Raw genomic sequence first — 21,746 nt, 5'->3', positions numbered from 1 at the left:
ATCAGTCCTGAATATTCATTGGAAGGACTGATGCTGAAGCTGAAACTCTAATCCTTTGGCCACCTGATGCGAAGAACTGACTTATTGGAAAAGACCCTGATGCTGGGAAAGATTGAAGGCAGGAGGAGAAGGGGATGACAGCGGATGAGATGATTGGACTGCATCTCTGACTTGATGGACATGGGTTTGAGTTAGCTCCAGCAGTTGCTGATGGACAGGGGAGCCTGGCATGCTGCAGTCCATGGGGTTGCAAAGAGTTGGACACAACTGAGCAACTGAACTGACTGACTGAGTAGTCTTATGATACCAAGGGCAATCTCAATCCAATCCTCTGGTATAAAATTTACCCAAGAGTTGTGTTCAGTTTGCTGTCCATAATCTTCCCTGAGTGGTACCCAGAGCATAAATTAAATTAAATTAAAGAATGAGGAAATTCTATATTCTTATTAACTAAGCAATAGAGAAGATGATAAAAACATCAACACTACAGCAAATTAGTAATATAGAGAGAGCAGAGTGGAAGTTATAATTACTCTTGTTCCTCTGATGCAACATCAAATTCAGAGAGTATAGATAAAATATTCTCTCCCCAAAGAGAGACTACCCAGACCTGCATCTTTTTGTATAGGTACAGAGATCATAGAAGATACCTATTCACCACATAAAGAACAGCTGCCAAGAATTGCAATTGATTCGATACCAGTCTTATTTTGTGCTTGGAAGCAGTTTAAATTCGTATATTTATTTGTCATCCACTAATTTAAAAATATTCTTTTGGAAGTGTCAGAAATATGCAGTACCTGGAACAGTTTGAAAGAATATCTCTGAAGAGTGTAGAACACAAATTACCTTTCCAAGTCCTAAACTTCTTCCTCCTTATCTATTCCAATGCCTTTGACCTCCCTGCACATTCATGCTAGAGAAATGCATAACCAGCATCTTAGAATACAGATGGAAGATGGACAGAGATGTTGGAACTCTTTTACTATCATCTCTAGTCTCAAAACCCTTCCCAGAATTTGGGAAGAAATACAGTAATATAAGTAGAAAAAAAAAAAAAAAACACGACATGAGTAACTTATTTCTTCTTCGGCCAGTAGCTGCACTAACTATGGCAGGTCCACACTGTAGAGGGGAGTAACAGGGATTCCAGTCTGAGTTTCAGTGGAGAACCCACTCCACCTGGGACCCAACTCAATGCTGTCTCATACAGTCATGGCAGAGTTGAGATGCACTATTCCAGAAAGTTTTTCATGATATTCCCCATCTGTTTTTGAATTTACTTTTCACATTACCATAATCACTCTTATATGAAATTTAAAACTATTTTCCCACTGTTTTTGTTCCATCACTTCATTGTTTATCGACTTATGTAAATAAACTTTTATAACAGTTCATTACTTCTTCATTATCTTAACTCTTGCTATTCTTATTTTGAGTAAAATTGCCCACCTTGCACCTTTCCACATTTTTAGTTTTCTCTATATGTACGTATTTTGCTTTTTCTAGCAAATTTCATCTTTATGACAAATAAAACTCCATAACTAGTATTATTATAGTAGAAAGTGAAATAGTGTAAAAAGCTTGTTTATATAATCTCAACCAGTTTACTGACAGTTGCTGGCTTTGTATCCCTAAAATATCACCCGACAGGTACAGTTTGTTTTACATATTTGTTCATGTATCTATTGAAATAAATACTGGTGAAAAATGTGATATTGATTTTTTGTTTGTTTCCAGGATAATTTACCTCAGAATAACACATATATAGAATAAGATCTATCACATTTTATCATTAGCTAGTAAGAACAATTATAACAAAGTGTTTCAAGTTTTTAATTTTTATAGTAAGAGACAATATTACTGCTAGAAATGTCTATGTGTTTTGGTTTAGTGAAAAGCATCAAGCTATTAAATATGCCTTTACAACTTAGAAAAATCAATACAACTGCTATTTTCATTTCACTCTGCTTTTATTGTTAATAATAAATGTCAGAAATGCAGAGAGACAGAAAGTTGTACACGAAGATTTTGCAGACTTTTGCATCAAGACAAACCTTGAAGCTATGTTGTTTATTTAGATATCTGTTTCTTTCAGAGACTATAGGTAAATGCAAGTTCACTTCCCATTTTAGGTGCTAATTCTTCCTTTCAGTCAATTTGCTTATCATGGGAGAGAGACAAATTGAGTCATGGAGCGTAGCCTTTCTTTCATTTTAACAAACATTTCCAAGCCATCTGTTATCTCCTTCAAATATTTAAAAAATGTGCAAAGTATATATTCAATTGCTTAAGTGTTATTAGTACCTGATTCTAAAGTTAGCAAAAAAAATAATACATATATAGATGCATGCAGTACTAATTATGAAACAGATTAGGACTACTATAAAGTAATATCTTAAATTTGTTTTTAAATTTGTCTTACTCTAGAACTGAGCAAGTATACATACTTTCCTAGTCTTATGCTTCACATATTTCTGCTATGATTATCAATGTTTTGAGAGCTAATAAGAACTCTCATCAATTAAAATTAAAATGCACCTCAGTTCTTCATAGTAAATATGTAGCTAGACTAAAAAGTCGGCAGTCACACCTACATTTACTGTTATAATTATCCAGCAACAAAACATTTAGAAACATTGAGAATCTGCACGATTTTTTTTTTAACTTAGCTGTGCTGTTAGGAAAGGTGATACAGATCAGAATGAAAGTAAGAGAGTGAATCTTTGAGCTCAGATGAGTGGGTGGGGAGCAGGAAAGAGAAGACTGGATTATGGACAGATGTACAGCCTAGCAAACATTCAAAAGGGATTCAGCTAAAGTCTGTTTCCTCATATAGAAACAGACCTGCCAGTTGGTAAATTAATTCTGTGTGCTCATAAGGAGCATTTTCCTTTGGAGAAGTTTTCTTTAGAAGTATAGATGGAAAAATATGCAGTGTAGGAAGCAAAGGGTAGAAAAGACATCCATATGGAACAGCAGACAGCGCATTAATGGAAGAGCCCTATGGTTACTGCCCTCATCTTCAGTTGAGAGTTTCCAGACAGTAAACTAGTCGGACGACTCTTAAAACAGTGCCTTCTTCAATCGCTGAGATAAAGCACGGCATCTCTGGACATGAATAAGCAGGGAGAGCTGTGATGCCTGTGGGAAAGGCGTACCTCTGACTGGATGAATGTGCTGTTGAACTCTACAGAGAGAAGTGGAATGGATCAAATAGTGGAGACAAGGGCACTGCTTTCATTATAAAGCTTTTTGAAAGGTGGATTTGCGCAAGCATACTCAACATGGAGCTGAGGCTAAATTCCATCTCTTTAAGATGAACATAAAGTGAATAAAGTTTTACTTTTCAAGACAAAAATTCATTCCGAGATACTACTCTGCAGTATCAATAAATGTGTCTATGGTACCTAGATGGGTCACTGACTAAACTGTCCATGAGGAAAACCCTCATTCCTGTCTGAAGGGATGAAAGACTTCACCACCCAACAAATGCAACATTTAAAATATTTTCTCTTGCACTCTTTATATATGATTTTTTTCTGTTGGTTGCAGTAAAGTAAGCCGAACAGAGTATTATACCTGTGGCATTTAGGCTTTCTAGATTTTTTTATGTGCAAAAAAGCCTAGATTATAGCTTTATAAAATGTATGGAACTCTTCTCCTTGAGTATATATGCATTCATTCATTAGCAAATTCAAGCAGTATTCAATGGCCCAGGGAGGACATTTTTGGCATTCCTTTTTAGAAGCAATGGTATTTTAAACTAGAGGAAGGTATTACATAAAACCTGCTTTATAGCCTCTTACAAAAATGTAGTTTTTACAAATATTGGAACAACAGATCATGTACTTATTCCAGAATCTAAGAATTATCCTGTAATTTTCTCTGTCTCTCTTTCCAATTCAACAGCATATCCTGCTGACACTATTTCCTGACCATCTTCCGAGTATGTCTCCTCCTTTCCACCATCCTCTCTCGCCTAGACTATTGTAACATTGCTAATGGGTTCCTTGCTTCCCTTGCTCCAATCTAGTTCCCACATGGATGCAATATATAAATATTTTATATTCATAGTCTTCAGTCTTACTCTATTTAAATTTTGCCAAAAGCATTTCATCACACTTAGTATAAAACCCAAACCTTATTATAGCTTATCAGTCCCTGATTTACTTGTTATTGTTCAGTTGCTAAGTCGTATCTGATTATTTGTGACCCTATGGACTGCAGCACACCAGGCTACCCTGTCCTTCACTGTCTCCTGGAGCTTGCTCAAATTCATGTCCACTGAGTTGATGATGCTATGTAACCATCTCATCCTCTGCTGTCACCTTCTCCTTTCGCCTTCAATCCTTCCTAGCATCAGGATCTTTTCCAATGAGTCGGCTCTTTTCATCAGGTGGCCAAAGTATTGGGGTTTCAGCTTCAGCATCAGTTCTTTCAATGAATATCCAGGGTTGATTTCCTTTAGAATTGACTGGTTTGATCTCCTTGCAGTCCAAGGGACTCTCAAGAATCTTCCCCAGCACCACAATTCAAAAGCATCAATTCTTCAGTGCGCAGCCTTCTTTATGGTCCAACTCTCACATCCATACATGACTGCTGGAAAAACCATATCTTTGACTAGATGGACCTTTGCTGGCAAAGTGATGTCTCTGCCTTTTAATAACTGTGAAGGTTTTTCATAGCTTTCCTTCCAAGAAGCAAGAGTCTTTCAATTTCATGGCTGCAGTCACCGTCTGAAGTGATTTTGAAGCCCAAGAATATAAACTCTGTCACTGCTTCCACTTTTTCCCCTTCTATTTGCCATGAAATGATGGGACCAGTTGCCATGATCTTGGATTTTTGAATGTTGAGTTTCAGGCCATTTTCTTTTACTCTCTTCTTTCACCCATATCAAGAATCTCCTTATTTCCTCTTTATTTTCTGCCATAAGAGTGGTATCATCTGAATATCTGAGGTTGTTGATATTTTTTCTGGCAATCTTGATTTCAGCTTGTGATTACATACATCAAAAGGATTCTTTATTATTAATATACTTGCACAAAAAGTATCTAGTAAATAGCTCTTTTTAGTTTTGTTAAATTATAGGATAACACTATAATAATAATATTTTTGAAACATTCCCCAAATCTCCTTTAATTTTCATTTAAATAAGCTTCTATATTGCAACATTAAATATTATATTTGGATGCATTTTATTCAGTTCAGTTCAGTTACTCAATCGTGTCCAACTCTTTGTGACCCCATGAATTGCAGCATGCCAGGCCTTTCTGTCCATCACCAACTCCCAGAGTTTACCCAAACTCATGTTGTTGAATCGGTGATACCATCCAACCATCTCATCCTCTGTCGTCCCCTTCTTCTCCTGCCCTCAATATTTCCAAGTGTCAGGGTCTTTTCAAATTAGTCAGGTCTTCACATCAGGTGGCCAAAGTATTGGAGTTTCAGCTTCAGCATCAGTCCTTCCAATGAACACCCAGGACCGTTCTCCTTTAGGATGGACTGGTTGGATCTCCTTGCACTCCAAGGGACAATCAAGAGTCTTCTCCAACACCACAGTTCAAAAGCATCAATTCTTTGGCACTCAGCTTTCTTTATAGTCCAATTCTCACATCCATACATGACTACTGGAAAAACCATAGCCTTGACTAGATGGACCTTTGTTGACAAAGTAATGTCTCTGCTTTTTAATATGCTGTCTAGGTTGGTCATAACTTTCCTTCCAAGAAGTAAGCGTCTTTTAGTTTCATGGCTGCAATCGCCATCTGCAGTGATTTTGAAGCCCCCCAAAATAAAGTCAGCCACTGTTTCCACTGTTTCCCCATCTATTTCCCATGAAGTGATGGGACCAGATGCCATGATCTTCATTTTCTGAATGTTGAGCTTTAAGCCAACTTTCACTCTTTTCTTTCACTTTCATCAAGAGGCTTTTTAGTTCCTCTTCACTTTCTGCCATGAGGGTGGTGTCATCTGCATATCTGAGGTTATTGATATTTCTCCTGACCATCTTGATTCCAGCTTGTCCTTCTTCCAGCCCAGCGTTTCTCATGATGTATTCTGCATATAAGTTAAATAAGCAGGGTGACAATATACAGCCTTGATGTAAGCCTTTTCCTATTTGGAACTGGTCTGTTGTTCCATGATCACTTCTAACTATTGCTTTCTGACCTGCATATAGGTTTCTCAAGAGGCAGGTCAGGTGGTCTGGTATTCCCATCTCTTTCAGAATTTTTCACAGTTTATTGTGATCCACACAGTCAAAGGCTTTAGCATAGCCAAGAAAGCAGAAATAGATGTTTTTCTGGAACTCTCTTGCTTTTTTGATCCAGCGGATGTTGGCAAAATTTGATCTCTGGTTCCTCTGCCTTTTCTAAAATCAGCTTGAACATCTGGAAGTTCACAGTTCACATATTGCTGAAGCCTGGCTTGGAGAATTTTGAGCATTACTTTACTAACGTGTGCTGCTGCTGCTGCTGCTAAATCGCTTCAGTCGTGTCCAACTCTGTGCGACCCCATAGACAGCAGCCCACCAGGTTCTGCCGTCCCTGGGATCAGCTTTTGAGATGAGTGTAATTTGCGTAGTTTGAGCATTCTCTGGCATTGTCTTTCTTCGGGATTGGAATGAAAACTGACCTTTTCCAGTCCTGTGGCCACTGCTGAGTTTTCCAACTCATTCATTTTATTACCCATAAGCATTGATCAGACAACAAACAGATATGTGAAAATTAGAATTTGTCAAAATTAATGCTGCGAAAGAAACTCCAATTTAATGACAGCATTTTTCAACTTATACAAGTTAGTAGCATAGTAGAGTAGCACAACTTAGGTACACCTTAAGGATATTTGGTTCAAGATCCAGAACCCATAGTTATTCTTTCATGGAATCTGTGTATTAAATAGGAAGAGGAATCAAGATAAAATTAGAAATATTTCTACATGGTGAGAAATATATAGTAACGTGTGTGTGTGTGTGTGTGTGTGTGTGTGTGTTAGTTGCTCAGTTTTGTCTGACTCTTTGTAACCTCATGGACTGTAGTCTGCCAGTCTCCTCTGTCCATGGGATTCTACAGGCAAGAATACTGCTGTGGGTTGTCATTCCCTTCTCCAAGGGATCTTCCTGATCCAGGGATCAAACCTGGGTCTCTGCATTGCAGGCAGATTCTTTGCCATCTGAGCCAACAGAGGTACAGCTCTCTGTCTCTCTCTGTGTATATATATATATACACACACACACATACATATATATACTATATAATATATATAACTTAGTATGAGTTACAGAAATACTTTGCATAATAGCAAATGAACATTTCTCAACTGGACCAAGCAGAGAAAGTTTGAGAAATTTTAGTCATAAGCATGACATATTTAAATACGAGAGTCTTGATGTGAAGAGTGATTTTTGTTTCCTGGAAGTTCACTTATTTTAGCATTTCTTAGTATTCCATTCATGTTATCATTAATTTTTCAAAGCGCACATAAGATTATCTTGAAGTTGAGAGAGATATGATTTACAATATGAAGCTAACTTATATGCAGAGTACATCATGAGAAATGCTGGGCTGGAGGACGCACAAGCTGGAATCAAGATTTCTGGGAGAAATATCAATAACCTCAGATATGCAGATGACACCTTATGGCAGAAAGTGAAGAAGAACTAAAGAACCTTTCATGAAAGTGAAAGAGGAGAGGGGAAAAAGTTGGCTTAAAGCTCAACATTCAGAAAACTAAGATCATGGCATCTGGTCCCATCACTTCATGGCAAACAGATGGGGAAACAGTGGCTGACTTTATTTTGGGGGGCTCCAAAATGACTGCAGATGGTGATTGCAGCCATGAAATTAGAAGATGCTTACTCCTTGAAAGGAAAGTTATGACCAACCTAGACAGCATATTAAAAAGCAGAGACATTACTTTGTCAACAAAAGTCCGTCTAGTCAAGGCTATGGTTTTTCCAATGGTCATGTATGGATGTGAGAGTTGGACTGTAAAGAAAGCTGAGCACAGAAGGATGGATGCTTTTGAACTGTGTTGTTGAAGAAGACCCTTGAGAGTCCCTTGGACTGCAAGGAGATCCAACCAGTCCATCCTAAAGGAGATCAGTCCTGGGTATTCATTGGAAGGACTGATGTTGAAGCTGAAACTTCAATACTTTCGCCACCTGAGGTGAAGAGCTGACTCACTGGAGAAGAACCTAATGCTGGGAAAGATTGAGGGCAAGAGGAGAAGGGGAGGAAAGAGGATGAGATGATTGGGTGGCATCACCGACTCGATGGACATGGATTTGGGTGGACTCTAGGAGTTGGTGATGGACAGGGAGGCTTGGCATGTTGTGGTTCATGGGATCGCAAAGAGTTGGACATGACTCAGTGATTGAACTGAACTGAATTTCTTTGCATTTTTAAATCTGTACCATCTTTAGAGGCTGAATGAATCTTCTAAAGTCATAAACAATTTTTTCACATCTACAAATTTCCTGAGTGAATTTGTTTGCTTTTAGAAAATCAACTGTTACTCATCACTAATAAAGAAATTGGCCCAAAATGATTTATATAAAAGACCAGATCTGAACTATCTTTTTTGGATAAAGAAGCACAGGTGCAAAGGGATTAAACTGTAGGCAAAATGTCTCTATTATTTTATCACAGAAACTAAATGAAAAATCAAAACATCCTGATTTTTCAAGCGCTGCACTTTTACTACAACACACCACTCCTTGTTGTATATTTATATTTGATTTAAGTTTTTTCTTCTAATGGAAAGCATTACTAGTCTCCCAAAGGAAACTGACATCCTCACAGAACTTAAAAAGTATTTGATCAAATCATCTGATTTACTTTTTGGTAAAGTCATTTTCCTGGAGAAGGAAATGGCAACCCACTCCAGTATTCTTGCCTGGAAAATCCCATGGACAAAGAGGCCTAGTGGGCTATAGTTTATGGGGCCGCAAAGAGTTGGACACAACTGAGCGACTGAATACAAAGTACTTTTAGGAAAGAACTCCCAGTATGGAAATAGGTGGGGCTAAATAATATAGAATCATACATTTCAAAGGAATTTTCCCTCCATTTTAAATTTCACTCTCCTTTGTCAGCTTGAAATGTAAAAGAATATTTTTAAAGAAAAAAAGTATACTTTTTTTCAATAACAGACTGATATTATTCATCAACTTTTCTTATAATTACATAAGACTTTTGGTTGCCACCTACAGTTTAAAATTGCAGTAGTTTTCATTTTTCAGCCTTTTTTTTTTTAATTGTATAAGGATTTCATTCAGTATGTGAGGCCAGTTGAAGCTATCAGAGGAATGAAAAGGGATGCATTCAAATCTAATTTTTGAAAGGGTTCTTTTTTATGAAGCAGATGGGGTTACCGTATGGCTCTGGAGGAGGAGACAAGCTCTGGCTTGTTGAGACCTTGTCAACCTCATGTTTGTCATTTAAGTAAGAGCCTTGGTGCTGTTATCCATTCTTATGCTATAATCCAAATAGGCTGTTACAAGTAGCTGAACATAATGGGAACAATAAATGTCTTCTGCACAGGCGAAAAAAGCAAATACAGTAAACTTTTCCTCTTACAGTTGCTTCTAATGGCACTGTAATTATTGGTAAAATTAAGATGCCTTATTATTTTTAAAATTAGGGAATGTGAATAATTTCTATCAGAAAGATACTTCTTATATTAATATGTTGAGTTCTGGCCAACAATATTCCCCTGATGATCTTCTGTATCTCCAATAATAAACCTTGGTTTGGATTCACTCTTGATTATCCCAGGACCACCTAGGGGAGTTAGTGACAGAAGGTGGAAAGGAAGTAGACACATGGAAACCAGGCTAAATGGTAGCAGTTTTTCTCCCTATTGAATACTAGTCCTTGGAGAGGAAACAAGCAGCTTGGGCTTCTGGGACTCTTTAGACTTAATTTTGTTTCGAAAATCCAATCTGAATGGGCCAGAATGCCATTTTTAAAAAGAGAAACTGCCACAAAACAAAACAGGTTGACAAGTTAGAAATTATTGTACACTGCATTTGTAGAGAACAGAACATACCTTTAACCTGAAAAGCTCGTTATTGGAAAAAAGGTGCTGTAATACTCTGGAGTTTATTGTATACAGTGCTTGTTGGAAGTGATTTCATTTTGACAAGGTTATACAGGATCTGTTGTGCTCTAATAAGCTCCAATAACAAAATACAGTTGAATTTTTTGAATTCCTTCATTAGGATGTGAAAAAGGACCCTTTTTCTATTATTTTGAATTGAGTATGATGATTTAGAGCTCTAACACTTTAAAAACATTGAAAAACTGCATTTGGAATGTAATATTCTTCAGTATGCTGAATTTTATTTTTTTAGACTGGAAGATTCTTAGCAGAAATTCCTAAAAATTACTTCATTAATGGTAAAAAGAGGAGGAGGGATAATTTTTTGCAGAGATTCACCATGTATAAGGCTCAATTACTAATCCATGTCTTTAAAATTGATGCCATTTCCTATGTACTGACAATATTGCTATTACCACCAAAAGATGCATTATTTATAAATTATCAGTCAAATTCAAAGCCTAGAGCTAAGTACCCTAAGGAAGCACTGAAATATACCATGGATTTGATACCTATTTCCTCTGTTATCTTATCATCTTTTATACTCATAAATAAAAAACAAAAAACTAGTAATGCATTAATTGCCAAGTAAATGTGATAGCTTCCCAGATTTCAACCACTAATTTCATGAAGAGCTATGGTATGTATTCTGTTTACTGTGAACTTTATTATTAATAAGAGAATAGTTGAGTGTACTAGTGACTATGTTAATTAAAGAAAATTTAAAAATTTTACCTTAATATTACTCATGTATTTTGATAGATGTTCTCCACTAAAGGAAAGAGAGAGAGAGCTATATAGCTAGTGAGAGGCACATAACTCTGGGTGGGGTCACAATAGTGTGGTCATGACTGTAAAATAACATTGTTATGGCAATACACCTGGATCCTCTGTCCGTGGGATTTTCCAGGCAAGAATACTGGAGTGGGTTGCCATGCCCTCCCCCAAGGGATCTTCCCAAACCAGGGAGTGAACCCAGATCTCCCTCATTGCAGGCAGATTCTTTATCATTTGAGCCACCAGGGAAGCCCATAATTTTATGGTAGAGGGATATAGGTAACAAAATGCAGGAACACTAGATAAACTCAGAAAGCGTGAAGAGTGTTCAGAGAAAGAAAATCAGTTGGGGTTTAGTTGATCACGGAAGTCTTTACAGAGCAGGTAGGAATAAGGCTGAAAGTTGAGAGTAGCATTTCACTAGGCACATCAAAAAAGGGAAGGCTACTTTAAAATGAAAGTGAAGTCTCTCAGTCATGTCCGACTCTTTGCGACCCCATAGACTGTAGCCTACCAGGCTCCTCTGTGCATGGGATTTTCCAGACAATAGTAGTGGAGTGGATTGCCATTTCCTTCTCCAGGGGATCTTCCCGACCCAGGGCTCAAACCTGGGTCTCCCGCATTGTAGACAGACGCTTTACCGTCTGAGCCACCAGGGAAGTCCTAACTTTAAGATGAGACTGGGTGATACCGATGGGTTGGATCAGAGTAAATTTGTACCAAGGCAAAGTTATATTTTTAAAAGCAAGAATGCTGATTTCTAAAGATTGAGCTTACAGTTTATTAGAAACATAGGTACATAAATACATGTGTCATGGTAATATGTAAAATAAGCATGTGTAGAGGTGCATGTAAGTGCTTGAAAGCACATTGAGGGAAGATACTAAACATGAAAGAGAAAAGTAATGTGAAACAGGATGTGACTCTGAGAACATGCAACAAAGAGAACAGAGAGAGCTGAGTCTAAAATTTGGGGAAATGACTTGTATCAGGGCAGATGTCTTGTATTCCAGACTTCGGCTTTTCTGTTTAAGCTAACTGGCATTATAAGAAATAAAGAAAAGAAGCCAAGCATACATGCACTGACTTGTATATAACTCTAGCCCCTGTTGTTCCAGAAAACTTTAACACTGAGGCAACTCAAGTGGGTATAGTTTGGAGTTCACATGAGAATCATAGAGGTTAAGCAGGAGACATGATGGACTGATGAAGTGTCATAGCAAAGTTTGGCCATGGTCCCTGGGAACACAGATTTTAGTTTCCTGATTCACTAGCTTTGTTGTATGAGTCGAAATTGTGTTTCTGCAAGTGAATAGGTTATTATAGAAGGAACCCACAGTATTTACACTGCATTTATTTGTACTCAATATTCACTCACATGAATAACTTTTGCAGCCAACTCAGACTTTGTCTTCATAATATACAATTGTGCAATTGACTAGATTTGGGATTTTGTCTGACATTATTGAAATATTCCTGAATTTTCCTTATATGTTATGGTAACACATTATATATGTTACAAGTAAGATGAAAATTGTAATTTATTTTAATTTACCTCTTATATGTAGGTAAAACTATAGGCAAATATTTTCATGCCTTGGACCTTTATTTTTCTCAGCTCCCCATCAATACAAATTCTCAAATTTTTGCTTTAAAGGAAATTCCTGATTTTATTATGGCTACTATAGTTTTCTAAAACAACATTTTATTAATAAATAATAAATAATGGATCATGGACCTCTATGAATTCATTTAAATATCTTACTTAAACCACAAAATTATTTTAGCAAGTTTTATCCATGTTAGTATATAGTAAATGAGTAGTTCCCTAAGATTTAATCTGCTAGGAAAAGATTTAAACACTTAATCACAATTTTAGAGAAATTGGTGTTACACATGTATATATAATGTGATAACAATATTTAGCTACTTGAAGCTATTATTGTTTCACATTCAAATTTCTTACTAACTACAAGATGTTTTATTATTTCTGATTTTGAAGAACTTTATTGGAATTTCTCTTTTTGGTTTTAAATTATATTTATATACTAATTTATTTGATCAGATCTAAACTAAAATAAACAAAATCTAATTATTTTCACTTTGTTCATTTCTGAAGATACCTTTTTTCATCCACTACATATTTTATCAGTTATTAGTTCATCATTTATACATTAATATCTAGAAAATATATTATATAATACAGTAAATTTATTTTGTAAATTATAAATGCTGAACTTCTTAGCCACTTTTTTTTTTCCAGGCAAATTCAACAATATTTAATTAGATTAACATGCTCTCCAAGGAAAATGACAATGAAAAATTTGAGCCAGTCTTTGTATTGTAGAAAACAGAGATGAAATATCATGTAGTTAATTGACTGATCTATTAGATAGCTGCCATTTCTGAATGCTAATATCCATAAATTACATACCATTGATTTTTTCTGTTTTTTATTTATAGCTATTTTTATATCCATTTAAATATTCTTTAATCATAGGATGTGAACATGTAAGGCAAAATCATCTAAATTGATGTCATATTTAGCAGATTATTTATAATATTAATATGACTACAGATTATGTGGCTTTATGAACAGAATTAATAAATTGATGTTGAACCAGGATTGTCACTTTTATTATATATGGGCACATTTGTAATTCTCCTGCATATGAATCAGAGTATTTTTATTCTACACAGTGTATTTTTTTCAACAAAGAGAGAGAAAAAATGAATGTGTTGTAGAAAAGGAGAAAGTGATCTTCATTTTTTATCCTGTGGTATATTTGGTTGAGTATGCTTTATATTAATAGCATAATGGTTTTAAAATATACAAGATTCTAGATACCTCAAAAATAAGGTTAATGACAATTACTTGTGTTTCCAATTTTGTATTTCCTTATGGAAATATAGCTTCATTCTCATTGAAGTGAAGTGAAGTGAAGTCGCTCAGTTGTGCCCGACTCTTTGCGACCCCATGCACTATAGCTTACAAGGCTCCTCTGTCCATGGAATTTTCCAGGCAAGAGTACTGGAGTGGGTTGCCATTACCTTTTCCAAGGGATCTTCCCGAACCCAGGTCTCCCGCATTGCAGGCAGACGCTTTACCGTCTGAGCCACGAGGGAAGCCCCCTCATTCTCATTATTAATGTTTTTTATCAATGTTTAAATAAAAGGCCAAAACCTTTAAAATAATTGCTGAATGATGCCAAATGTTGGTGCTCATTTGTAGGGGTAAAAACTAGAGAGGTAGGTGTTTGGACTTAGTAAGACAGCTCAGAATTTTACTAATTTCTGCTTTGACAAGAGTTATAGTCAGGCAGATAAAATAAATCATCTTGAGATGGAAATGTTAGAGAAATTTGTCTCTCCAGTATACTCATATATTTAAGAAAATTCTCTCTATACTATAGCATATGTATGTGTAATTTTATGGAGAAGGCAATGGCACCCCACTCCAGTACTTTTGCCTAGAAAATCCCATGGACGGAGGAGCCTGGTAGGCTGCAGTCCATGGGGTCGCTAGAGTCGGACACGACTGAGCAACTTCACTTTCACTTTTCACTTTCATGCATTGGAGAAGGAAATGGCAACCCACTCCAGTGTTCTTGCCTGGAGAATCCCAGGGATGGGAAGCCTGGTGGGCTGCCATCTATGGGGTCACACAGAGTTGGACACGACTGAAGCGACGCAGCAACAGCATGTGTAATTTTCAAGGCAAGGAAACTATCTCAAAGTCGTCTCATCCATTAAGTGGGGATAGTAATAGATAACTCACAATTTTGCTTTGATCATTTACCGCTGATCACAGTGAGTTACTCAGTGGTCCCTCCTAGCCTTTCACCCTTTCTTGGAAAGTCTCAAATCAGGTGAAAATGGAGAGAGTTCCTAAGAAGATGGGGTGTGCATGAAACTCAGGTCAGGCTCTCACAGCTTTCAGAGTAGCAGAATATGTAGGCAAAGACTCCATTTGTTTTGTTGTTTGTTGTTGTTGTTGCTTAGTCACTAAGTCTTGTGAGACTCTTTGTGGCCCCATGGACTATAATCCACCAGGCTCCTCTGTCTGTGGAATTTTCCAGGGGAGAATTGTGGAGTGGATTGCCATTTTCTTCTCCAGGGGATCTTCTTGACCCAGGATTCAAACCTGCATCTCCTGCATTAGCAGGTGGATTCTTTACCACTGAGTCACCAGAGAAGTTCTCATTTTGTTAGCAAGAATATTTACTGAAAGAAGTTTTAGGTTGTAGTAGTTTTAGGTTGTCTTGAAAATGTGTGCTTCAGAAAATAGAAAGTTTCTGTATGTAGTAAGGACAGAGAACTTTTTGTGATCAGTAGTAATGAAATATTTTAGTTTTGTATTAACTAGTCAAAAAGTGGACTTTTCTAGATCCCCTAAAAAAATTATATGCTTATAATGCTATGAACAAATTCATTTAGTAAAATTTTACTAACCTTCTAAATTGTGCAAGGTACCAAAAGTAAAGCAGGCAAAATTCCTCCATTCAACACTTCACTGCCCAGTGGTGAAACTGACATGAGTAAAATCATAGCAATAGAAAGTTTAGGTACAAGAAATATCACTCTATTCTCTTGGTCTTTCTGAGAATTCTAACTAATTCCAGCTAATCTTACATGGTTGAGTTGTGGTTGATTCTGATTAATCTCCTGGCATTGAATATTAAGATTAAATGTTTGATATTTCACAATAAAGTTGAAATAATTGAATGGACAATGTGATGAGAAGAAAGAACAGAATGAAGAAGCCCTCAATTTAAAAAAAAAAAAAAATGTTTCCAAACATGTAAGCTGAAATAATGTTAAGACAGTTCAGTTCAGTTGCTCAGTCATGTCCAACTCTTTGCAACCCCATGAATCCCAGCACGCCAGGCCTCCCTGTCCATCACCAACTCCCAGAGTTCACTCAAACCCATGTCCATCGAGTCGGTGATGCCATCCAGCCATCTCATCCTCTGTAGTCCTCTTCTCCTCCTGCCCCCAATCCCTCCCAGCATCAGAGTCTTTTTCAAAGAGACAACTCTTTGCATGAGGTGGCCAAAGTATTGGAGTTTCAGCTTTAGCATCAGTCCTCCAATAAACACCCAGAACTGATCTCCTTTAGAATGGACTGGCTGAATCTCCTTGCAGTCCAAGGGACTCTCAAGAGTCTTCTCCAAACCACAGTGCAAAAGCATCAATTCTTCGATGCTCAGCTTTCTTCACAGTCCAACTCTCTCATCTATACATGACCACGAGAAAAACCATAGCCTTGATGAGATGGACCTTTGTTGGCAAAGTAATGTCTCTGCATTTGAATATGCTAGTTACGTTGGTCATAACTTTCCTTCCAAGGAGTAAGCATCTTTTAATTTCATGGCTGCAATCACCATCTGCAGTGATTTTGGAGCCCCGAAAAAGTCTGACACTGTTTCCACTGTTTCCCCATCTATTTGCCATGAAGTGAGGGACCAGATGCCATGATCTTTGTTGTTTGAATGTTGAGCTTTAAGCCAACTTTTTCACTCTCCACTTTCACTTTCAACAAGAGGCTTTTTAGTTCCTCTTCATTTTCTGCCATGAGAGTGGTATCATCTGCATATCTGAGGTTATTGATATTTCTCCCTGCAATCTTCATTCCAACTTGTGCTTCTTCCAGCCCAGCGTTTCTCATGATGTACTCTGCAGATAAGTTAAGTAAGCAGGGTGACAATATACAGCCTTGATGTACTCCTTTTCCTATTTGGAACCAGTCTGTTGCTCCATGTCCAGTTCTAACTGTTGCTTCCTGACCTGCATACAGATTTCTCAAGAGGCAGGTCAGGTGGTCTAGTATTCCCATCTCTTTCAGAATTTTCCACAGTTTATTGTGATCCACACAGTCAATAGCTTTGGCATAGTCAATAAAGAAGAAATATACATTTTCTGGAACTCTCCTGCTTTTTCGACGATCCAGCGGCTGTTGGCAATCTGATCTCTGGTTCCTCTGCCTTTTCTAAAACCAGCTTGAACATCTGGAAGTTCACGGTTCACGTATTGCTGAAGCCTGACTTGGAGAATTTTGAGCATTACTTTACTAGCATGTGAGATGAGTGCAATTGTGCGGTAGTTTGAGCACTCTTTGGCATTGCCTTTCTTTGGGATTGGAATGAAAACTGCCCTTTTCCAGTCCTGTGGCCACTGCTGAGGTTTCCAAATTTGCTGACATATTGAGTGCAGTGCTTTCACAGCATCATGTTTCAGGATTTGAAATAGCTCAACTGGAATTCCATCACCTCCACTAGCTTTGTTCGTAGTGATTCGTTCTAAGGCCCACTTGACTTCACATTCCAGGATGTCTGGCTCTAGGTGAGTGATCACACCATCGTGATTATCTGGGTCATGAAGATCTTTTTTGTACAGTTCTTCTGTGTATTCTCGCCAACTCTTCATAGTATCTTCTGCTTCTGTTAGGTCCATACCATTTCTGTCCTTTATTGAGCCCATCTTTGCATGAAATATTTCCTTGGTATCTCTAATTTTCTTGAAGAGATCTCTAGTCTTTCTTATTTTATTGTTTTCCTCTATTTTTTTGCATTGATCGCTGAGGAAGGCTTTCTTATCTCTCCTTGCTATTCTGTGGCACTCTGCATTCAGATGCTTATATCTTTCCTTTTCTCCTTTGCTTTTCACTTCTCTTCTTTTCACAAATATTTGTAAGGCCTCCTCAGACAGCCATTTTGCTTTTTTGCATTTCTTTTTTTGGTGGGGATGGTCTTGATCTCTGTCTCCTGTACAACGTCACGAACCTCTGTCCATAGTTCATCAGGCACTCTGTCGATCAGATCTAGTCCCTTAAATCTATTTCTCACTTCCACTGTATAATCATAAGGGATTTAATTTAGGTCATACCTGAATGGTCTAGTGGTTTTCCCCACTTTCTTCAATTTAAGTCTGAATTTGGCAATAAGGAGTTCATGATCTGAGCCACAGTCAGCTCCTGATCTTGTTTTTGCTGACTGTATAGAGCTTCTCCATCTTTGGCTGCAAAGAATATAATCAATCTGATTTCAATGATGACCGTCTGGTGATGTCCTTGTGTAGAGTCTTCTATTGTGTTGTTGGAAGAGGGTGTTTGCTATGACTAGTGCATTCTCTTGGCAAAACTCTATTAGCCTTTGCCCTGCTTCATTCCGTATTGCAAGGCCAAATTTGCCTGTTACTTCAGGTGTTTCTTGACTTCCTACTTTTGCATTCCAGTCTCCTATAGTGAAAAGGACATCTTTTTGGGGTGTTAGTTCTAAAAGGTCTTGTAGGTCTTCATAGAACCGTTCAACTTCAGCTTCTTCAGTGTTACTGGTTGGGGCATAGGCTTGGATTACCGTGATATTGAGTGGTTTGCCTTGGAAATGAACAGAGATCATTTTGTAGTTTTTGAGATTGCATCTAAGTACTGAATTTCAGACTCTTTTGTTGACCATGATGGCTACTCCATTTCTCCTAAGGGATTCCTGCTCACAGTAGTAGATATAATGGTCATCTGAGTTAAATTCACCCATTCCAGTCCATTTTAGTTCACTGATTCCTAGAATGTTGACATTCACTCTTGCATCTCCTGTTTGACCACTTCCAACTTGCCTTGATTCAGGGACCTAACATTCCAGGTTCCTATGCAATATTGTTCTTTACATCATCGGACCTTGCTTCTATCACCAGTCACATCCACAACTGGGTATTGTTTTTGCTTTGGCTCCATCCCTTCATTCTTTCTGGAGTTATTTCTCCACTGATCTCCAGTACATATTGGGCACTTACCGACCTGGGGAATTCCTCTTTCAGTATCCTATTATTTTGCCTTTTCATACTGTTCAATAATGAAATAATGTTACTAGTGATTAACAGTATGTAAGAGTGACTGGGAGAGATTTGTTATTTGACAAGTAATTTTCTTGACCAAGCTGTCATATGAGCCAAGGTGCTGCCCATCAATTGCTTTCATCCAGTTTCTTTTTAGGTGCATATGAAGTCAGATATGCAGATGACATCACCCTTATGACAGAGAGTGAAGAGGAACTAAAAAGTTTCTTGATGAACATGAAAGTGGAGAGTGAAAATGTTGGCTTAAAGCTAAACATTCAGAAAACTAAGATCATGGCATTTGGTCCCATCACTTCATGGGAAACAGATGGGCAAACAATGGAAACAGTTCCAGACTTTATCTTTTTGGGGCTCCAAAATCACTGCAGATGGTGATTGCAGCCATGAAATTAAAAGACGCTTACTCCTTGGAAGGAAAGTTATGACCAATCTAGATAACATATTCAAAAGCAGAGATATTACTTTGCCAACAAAGATCCATCTAGTCAAGGCTATGGTTTTTCCAGTGGTCATGTATAGATGTGAGAGTTGGACTGTGAAGAAAGCTGAGTGCCGAAGAATTGATGCTTTTGAACTGTGGTGTTGAAGAAGACTCTTGAGAGTCCCTTGGACTGTAGGAAGATCCAACCAGTCCATTCTAAAGGAGATCAGTTCTGGGTGTTCATTGGAAGGACTGATGTTAAAGCTGAAACTGCAATACTTTGGCCACCTCATGCGAAAAGTTGTCTCTTTGGAAAAGATTCTGATGCTAGGAGGGATTGGGGGCAGGAGGAGAAGGGGACGACAGAGGATGAGATGGCTGGATGGCATCACCAACTTGATGGACATGAGTTTGAGTGAACTCTGGGAGTTAGTAATGGACAGGGAGGCCTGGCGTGCTGCAATTCATGGGGTCACAAACAGACACGACTGAGCGACTGAACTGAACTGAACTGAAGTCAAGGGGAGAAGATGAGAGAAAATGTTGATCAGATAAGCAAGAGTCAGATTGTGAGTCTATAATGGCTAGTGGTGGTCATTGTAAAAGACTCTACATCAGGTCTCTTAAAGCAGATTAGCAGTTATTAAAACTACCCACTGTTTTTATATTTTTTGAATATTAACATGGGGGTGGAAGCCCCTATATATCATGCATCTCCCCATGGAAAATAGAATATTGCTTAGTTTATAAAAGAATGCTCATGAAAATAGACAGATTGTCTCCAAAACAAATCAGAGTTAGTTATTGCCCATCTTTGTTACTACACAGTAAGGTAAAGAAATCTAAACAATGTGAGATTTTTCTTGCTAAACAAATAAATAAATAAAAACACCAAATCCTATTATTTCCATTTGAGAATCAAATGATATTGATGATTTTGAAAAACTGCTTTTCAGAGCCAATGCAATTTTCTTCACTTCAGTGTATGATAGCAAATAATCTAATATTTTATAATCTGTGATAGTTTGGTAATATCAAGTTTTTTTCACTGAGTTTTAAGTGACTAATATTATTGTATATTCTTATATTTGATAGCCCTGGAAGATATTTCCCTTTACACTAATTAAATACATATATTTGGAGATCCTAATGAGCAAATGATTTTGCTAAAGTGTATTATTTTCTAATTTTAATATTTGTAAAAGTTCAAATTACATTCTTTTTTTTTTTAATTTAGAAAATGTCTTTCATTTATTTCCAGTATGCCTACCCTATTTAGGAAGGCTTATAATGAAAATAAGAAGGTATAACAGAAATTATTAAACAAGAGACGACCGTGCATGTATACATAGTATTTATTCATTCATAATGTTGTTAAAGTCAATTCTACTTTATGATCATAGTAATTGCACTCCAGGCAATACCCATTTTCTCTAGTGACTAATGTAGCACCACTGGATTTTCAGAAGGTTATTTTCTTAATTTGACTGGCCAGGAAGTATTTTCCCTGTTGAAAACCAGGTGTAAACATCAATACCAAAGATAAAAGAGTTATCTCATGCTGTTTTCTGATGTCTCCAGCTTAGACAATTCAGCAGGTTAAAGTCTGAGGATTGAGTAGGGCTATTTATCAGAAGTAAGGAACTAGAAAAATTTTGGTGTGACTCACAGACTAACTGAGGGAATGACAGGAAGCCTTTTAATAGCAAAATAATCTGTCAAATGCTCTGAATATATAGGGGCTGTGTAACAAACATGTGAAATCAAACCCCACACAGTAATTACAGGTAATTTGTGAACTGTTCCTCATTTCCTCACTGTGTAAATTATATGCCTATACACCTGAGACAAGAGTTGACTCTCAGGATCTTACTGAAATTCTCGTTGCTTGACACTGGCTATATTGTTTCAGTGTTTATGCTGCTTTTCCAAATTTCAGCTGCTTTTGAGTGAAAGGAAGGAAAATCTTGTAAACTCTGAGCTATTTTTTTCAGTTTATTATGTCCTCTGTACTTGAATCTACTGTCAACTTTTGCCAGCTTTGACTATTTATGGACTAGGGGTTGACTATTATGGTTCAAATCTATGTTCAATAACTTCTCCTAGGTATGCCAAATAATATGAATCATAAACATTTCAGATATTGAGTTCCATGCTAGTTGACCCAATACTTGTTAAAGACTCCTATGTACTGAAAAATTGCTAGAAGGCGTTACCAGCTAATCAGGGTAAGAATTGCAAGATTCTAAGCTGTACATTAACACCATTTGTGAGAAAAGGAAAAGCAAAATAATAGTAATAATAATAACAGTTGGCTTCTTTTTTGTTTGTGTCTAAAGATTGCTTTCACCCTATTTCTTATCATTGTTTGCCTAAAAATATCAAAATGTATTTAACATGCATATACTCATCCATCGTTAATGTTTCTTTAATCTTATATGGTGGTGTTATTTGTGTATATTTTCTGTTGTGTTGTTTCTTTGTTTACTTCTTTGACAAAGCATGTCAATTTTTGTTTTACCTATCTGTATTTTGCTACTGCATGTCAAACATTTTAAATGACTCAGTGAACAAATGAATTCTTGTCATTTTA

General features: G+C 37.1%; 1 protein-coding gene across 4 annotated transcripts in view; it reads left to right on the top strand.

Moving 5' to 3' along the window:
• Nucleotides 1-21,746, top strand: part of CADM2 (cell adhesion molecule 2) — a 1,267,951-nt gene that overhangs the window by 1,163,646 nt on the left and 82,559 nt on the right. The gene's annotated exons all lie outside the window — the stretch shown is intronic.

Source organism: Bos grunniens, chromosome 1 (assembly GCF_055505025.1).
Source record: "Bos grunniens cultivar Pamir isolate PY7600 chromosome 1, Bosgru_T2T1.0, whole genome shotgun sequence".
Taxonomy (NCBI): domain Eukaryota; kingdom Metazoa; phylum Chordata; class Mammalia; order Artiodactyla; family Bovidae; genus Bos; species Bos grunniens.
The sequence above is the reverse complement of the archived record's forward strand: the minus strand, read 5'-3'. Positions and strand labels throughout refer to the sequence as shown.